The sequence below is a fragment of the Belonocnema kinseyi genome, chromosome 8 (assembly GCF_010883055.1).
Source record: "Belonocnema kinseyi isolate 2016_QV_RU_SX_M_011 chromosome 8, B_treatae_v1, whole genome shotgun sequence".
NCBI lineage: Eukaryota > Metazoa > Arthropoda > Insecta > Hymenoptera > Cynipidae > Belonocnema > Belonocnema kinseyi.
Window position 1 is genome coordinate 138800044 of NC_046664.1, and position 6253 is coordinate 138806296.

General features: G+C 31.4%; 1 protein-coding gene and 1 long non-coding RNA gene across 5 annotated transcripts in view; both read right to left on the reverse strand.

Moving 5' to 3' along the window:
- Positions 1-6253, reverse strand: part of LOC117177710 — a 285747-nt gene that overhangs the window by 89104 nt on the left and 190390 nt on the right. The window lies entirely within an intron of this gene.
- The window catches only part of LOC117177707, a 236937-nt gene that overhangs the window by 56989 nt on the left and 173695 nt on the right, over positions 1-6253 (reverse strand). The window lies entirely within an intron of this gene.

Sequence of the window (6253 nt, forward strand, 5' to 3'; positions counted from 1 at the left end):
ATAATGTAATCCTAGGATAAATGGAAATTATGTAAGTTTTTGTAGAGTATGGATAGAAGTGAGTCTAAACATACACGCGCGCGCGTGTGATCGTGTGTGTGTGAGCTGGAGCACGTTGAGTATAAGCAACGACAACGTTATCCTGGTCAGATAATAATCTTCTTAATTAATTCAACAGTACTTGCGTCGTCGACTCAAAATTCCAATTCCACGAGCTTTTCAATTATTCTTCGTACAGCTCCTCAATAGAAAGATGCACGGCATCTTCCAAAAAAATGTGAAGGATCAGCCAATGTCGTGTGAACTAACTTTTGCTTCCCTTAAATAACCCGGATCGAAGTCGGGCACGGAGGGCTTCATTTTTCATGTCACGACGGTGTCATTTCCACCTTAACATACCATCGCCACATCTTGAGCCAAAAAATTCCCGATGATAGCTGCAGGGCGTGCCATGCACACCCCGAACCTCTAGCACACATACTATCTAGTTGTACAATTTATGCAGGAACGACCTACATCCAAAAGCACAATGCGGCACTAAGAATGCTTTCTTACATTCTATGTCACTCTTACGGCATTAACCTTAATATTGCTCCGCTAAACGCTCCTAAGTAAATAGAGTCAATTTTCCAGAATGAGGAGTGGCGCATATCATCACCACAAAAGTTTAAATTTGTTTCTACATATACATAGCAGACGGTTGCTAAGGTTGTTGAAAATTTTTAATGATCCTTAAATTAATTTAACATTTCAAATCCTGTAGACTTTCAAAATCATTATTGCTCTTTATTTATATAAAATACGAAAAACTTCTACATTAACAAAATATTTGCAAATTTCGAAAAAAGTACAAAGAGTTGGAAATTTAGAAGCGGTTTAGAAAAATTGCGAATACCTGAAAACAAATTAACGCAATTTCATATAAATTGGCATATTATTATTAAATGTACATCGACATAATGATTATTATTAATAGCGTAATTTTTGTGGATTGACTATCATCGGCCAGCATAAATTAATTGAATCTGTCAACATTAACAGACCAGAGTTTAGTTCGAAGGATTAAGCAGTTTCAACTATAAATGTTTCAATTTGTCTACAAGAATAGATGAAATATTTTGATTCAGGTGGTATTATTTTTATGTTCAAAGAATGTCACGTTCTAGTCACATTAAGAGTTTGCATTTGTGTTCTAAGATATATCACTGACGCTTAAAAATTTTTATGGGAATCGCAAGAAATTCTAAAATTTCTGTTAAAGGTTTCGGAATTATATGCATCATGCGAAATCACTTTCGTACTGAGTTGAATAAGTTAATTTGTTTTTTAGTTATTCAAAATCTTTGTCAAATCCCTTATAAATCTTTAACTATTCTCGAGCTTTCTAAAGTCTGAAGACTTTTTCCATGTGGGAATTGCTCATTTTTCATGAAACTGAAAAATTATAATCTTGAAGAGCTGTGATTAGAAGCTTCAGTAGTAGATTAGGATATTGCTACAATTAACTACAACCTATGCAAGGTTGAGCAATACATCTGAATTATGAAAATAATGCTAACTGAATCACACAATTTCCTCCACCCATATAGCCTCTTTGGGAGTTTACCAGGCCAGTGATGCACCCAATTAATGTGATTATTATAAACACTAGCACACCATAGTTTTGTTCGAAGTATTAAGCAGTTTCAACTTGTAATCTAAAAAAATCTAAAAGAATACATCAAATATTTTGATTTAGTTTGATTCATTTTATTATTTACATAAACCCAAAATTCTAGTTACTTCAAGAGTATGAATTGGTGTCCCCAGATGCATTGCATAAGCATTTTAATGTTTCAGAAAATAACAAGAAAGTCTCCAAATATTTATGAAGATATCTGAATTATCTGCTATACTTCAAATTAAGTCTTTCTTCAAATTTATAAAAAATTTAGAAATCTCCATTAAAAAAATCTTTAATTCATAAGATTTCAAAGCTAATGAAAGAGGAATTAGATAAATTAATAAAAAATTAACTGATGCAACTAGGTAGGAAAATAGTATATGATTATCAAATGTACGTCGACGTAATGGGTTTTATCAGGGACGTAACTTTTGTGGATTGGCTATTATCGGAGGGGACAGATTATTTCAATTTGTTAATATCAACAGACAACTGGTAATCTGGAAGAAAGCATGAAAGGTTTTTAATCAGTCGGGGTTATACTTATAATTCAACCAATTCCAAATTCTGTTTACGTCAAAACTTCTAATTTGTGTTTACAGATACATCGCAAACGCTTTTGAAGACTCTAGGAAATTTTAATATATCCCGAATTACTATTAGGATTTGGAATCTTGCAGACGTGAGAAATCATGATTGCTCTATATTTATAAGATATAAAAAATAACATATTGACAAAATGTCAAAATTTCAGAAATTTCGAAAAGAATTGAAGATTAAGAAACGGTATGGAAAGATTATTAATCAACTAAAAGCAAATTCACTAACGCAGCATGGTAGAAAAATTGTACACTGAAATACTTCAATAGCCCTCCCTTCTATATCCCTTTCGAGAATTGACACCGCGTTACACGTAGGAGTAACAGGACATACATCGTCGTAATGGGTTTTATCAGGGATGTCATTTTTTAAGGAATGGCTATTATCGGGTCGGATAGATTATCAGAACTTGTTCACTGCAACAGATCAAAGGTTTGTTCAAAACTTCAAGCAGTTTCAATTATAACTCTCCTAAATAATCTGAAGAAAAGGTGAAACATTCTGATTTAGTCAACATTACTATTGTGATTCAACCAGCGCCACATTCTTTTGACTATTATCGGCCAGCATAAATTAATTAAATTTGTTAACATTAACAGACCACAGTGTAGTTAGAAGTATTAAGCAGATTCAACTATAAATCTCCCAATTTGTCGACAAAAATCGTTAAAATATTTCGATTCAGTTGGCATTGTTCGTATGTTCAAAGAATGTCACATTTTGGTCACGTCAAAAGTTTGAATTTGTGTTCTAAGATATATCAATCACGCTTCAGAAGATTTTAAGGGAATTGCATGAAATTCTTCCAAAAATTCTGTTGAAGATTTCGGAATTATCTGCATCATTCGACATCATTTTCACACTGACTTAAATAAGCTAATTTGTTTTTTAGTTATTCAAAATTTTTGCCAAATCACTTATAAATCTTGATTATTTCTAAAGCTTCCTAAACTCTATAGATTTTTCCCATGCGGCAATTGCTCATTTTTAAAGAATAACGATTAATTATTATCTTGAAGAGCTGTAATTAGAAGCTTCAGTAGTAGTTTAGGATAATGTTACAATTAACAACAACATATGCAAAGGCGTGCGATGTATTTGAATTATGCAAATAATGCTAACTGAATCAAACAATTTCCTCCACCAATATAGTCTCTCAAGGAATTTACCAGGCCAGTGATGCACCCAATTAACGTGATTTTTCAACGCTAAAACACCATATTTTTGTTCGAAGTATTAAGCAGTTTCAACCTGTACTCTAAAAAGAAAATCCAGTAAAATACAGAAACATTTTGCTTTAGATTGATTTATTTTATTACTTACATAAACCAAAATTCTAGTCACTTCAACATAATGCATTGCTGTTCCCAGATACATTGCATAAGATACAAAGGTTTCAGAAAATCACAAGGAATCTCAAAATATTCATGAAGATATCTGAATTATCTGCCATACTTCAAATTATATCTTCTTCTTATTTATAAAAAATTCAGAAATCTCCATTCAAAAAATCCTGAATTATAAGATTTAAGCTCTAATTGAAAAGCAATTGGATAATTGCTCCTTATGCTCCTTATGCTGCAGATATTTCTGAAATGTTTTTTAAGATTCTCTAGCAGTTCTTTTAAAGCCCTCGAGCGCGTATGCGATGTATCTAGGATGAAAATTTAAACTCTTGATTTAAACAGAATGTGGCAGTAGTTGATAAATAAAAATAATGCCAACTGAATCAAAATATTTCATCTATTCAATTAGACTCTTTAGGAGATTTACAGTTGAAACAGCTTAATATTTTGACCAAAAATGTGGTTTATTGGTCCTATCTAATCGAGCTAATTTATCCGACCCGATAATAGCAATACACAAAAATTGTATACCTAATAAAAGTCATTACGTCGATGTACATGCGATAATCATATACAATTTTCCTGTCAAGTTGCATAAGATAATTTGTTTCTAATTCATTAAAAATCGTTCTAACCAGCCTCTAATTCTTCAATTCTTTGCGAGCACTATGTAATTTAAACACCTTTTCAAAGCGAGTGCTTCTCATTTTTTATAAATGAAAACCCACTGGGCACCACCTTTGGCTACGTATTCACGACATCGTTACTCATGATATCGCAAGGTTGTCGTAAATATGTCGTAACGATGTCGTAAAGATATCGCCAAATTTTTGTGCCAACTGGGAGCAATTAAGATTCTGATCGGCTCGAGGGTAAGAAATCTTAAGAGTAATTTAGACTACATTGAAATTTTCTGCAATCTTTGCAAACGTGTTCGATGCACCTGAAACAATAAGTTTAATCTCTTCACGTGACTATAATATAACATTCGTTAAATCATAAAAATAATACCAGCAACTGAATCAAAATATTTCATCTATTCTTTTAGAGACTTTAAAGGTTTTATAGTTGAAACTGCTTAATATTTGTAATAAAACTGTGGCTTTTGTTTATGCTAAAGTGACAAATTAAGCTATCCCACAAGATAATAGCTAATCCACAAAAATTAGTTCCCTGGTAAGACTCATTGCTTCTATGTACATTTCAGAATCATATGCTATTTTCCTACCAAGTTGCGTCATTAAATTTTTTTAAATTTATTCAATTCCCTTTAAATTCGCTTTTAAATCTTTAGTTCTAAAGATTTTTTGAATGGACACTTCTAATATCTTCTAAATAAGGAGAAAGCATTATTTTAAAGTTTGACAGATTATTCGGATTTCTTCATGGATATTCTGAGATTTTCTTGAAATTTTCTAAAATTTTCGCAGGGGCGTAATATGTATCTTAGAACATAAATTCTAACTCTTGATGATACTAGGATCTAGGTTTATTTGAATAAGAAAAATAAAATAAACTGAACAAAAATATTTAATGTCTTATCTTAGATTTTTTAAGAGCTTTCAGGTTGAAACTAATTAATATTTTAAACAAAACTGTGGTCATTTGATGCTAAAAATCCTATTAGTGGGATCGCACTTACTAGCAAAGGGTTTAGTTGATTACAGGATTATCCCATTCTACTTCTGGAGAATTAGTAATTAACAGCCATTCAAAATCATAATTGCTTCTTATTTATAAAAAGTGAGAAATTCTCAAATTTCAATAAATAAAAACAAACTTACTTATCTGACTAGTTTGAAAATAATCGTAAATATTGCAGCTATTTCCCAAATCTTTGATAGAATTTTTAAATTCTCAAGCAGTTCTCTTAAAGTCCCCGAACGCGCATGCGATGTGCCTGAGAAGAAAATTCAAACTCTTGACTTGACAAGAATGTGGCACTAGTTGGTAAAAAAAATAATGTTAACTAAATCAAAATGATTCATCTATTCATTTATACACTTTGGGAGATTTACAGTTAAAAGAGCTAAATACTTTAAACAAAACTGTGGTCTATTGGTCCTATCTAATCGAGTTAATTTATCCGACCCGATAATAGCTAATACACAAAAATAATATACCCAATAAGAGCCATTACGCCGATGTACATTTTCTAATCATATACCATTTTCCTGTCAAGTTGCGTTAGATTACTTTTTTTAATTCTTTAGAAATCGTTCTACTCAGCCTCTAAATCTTCAATTCTTTGCGACAATATTGTCAACGTTATATTTGGTGCTGCTTGATATTTAGAACAAAAATTTGTTCTATTAATGTTAAAAAATGTAATTAATCTATCCCACCTGATAATAGCCAATTCACAAAAAATGTATACCTGATGAAACCCGTTACGTCGATATACATTTGGTAACAATATACAATTTTCCTGTCAAGTTGCGTTAGATCATTTTATTTTTAATTAATTAAAAATCGTTCTATCCAGCCTCTAAATCTTCAATTCTTTGCGAGAATATTGGCAACTTTGTATTTAGTGCGGCCTAATATTTAAAACAAAAATTAATTCTGTCAATGTTAACAAATCTCATTAATCTATCCCACCCCATAATAGCCAATACGCAAAAATTGTATAACTAATAAAACC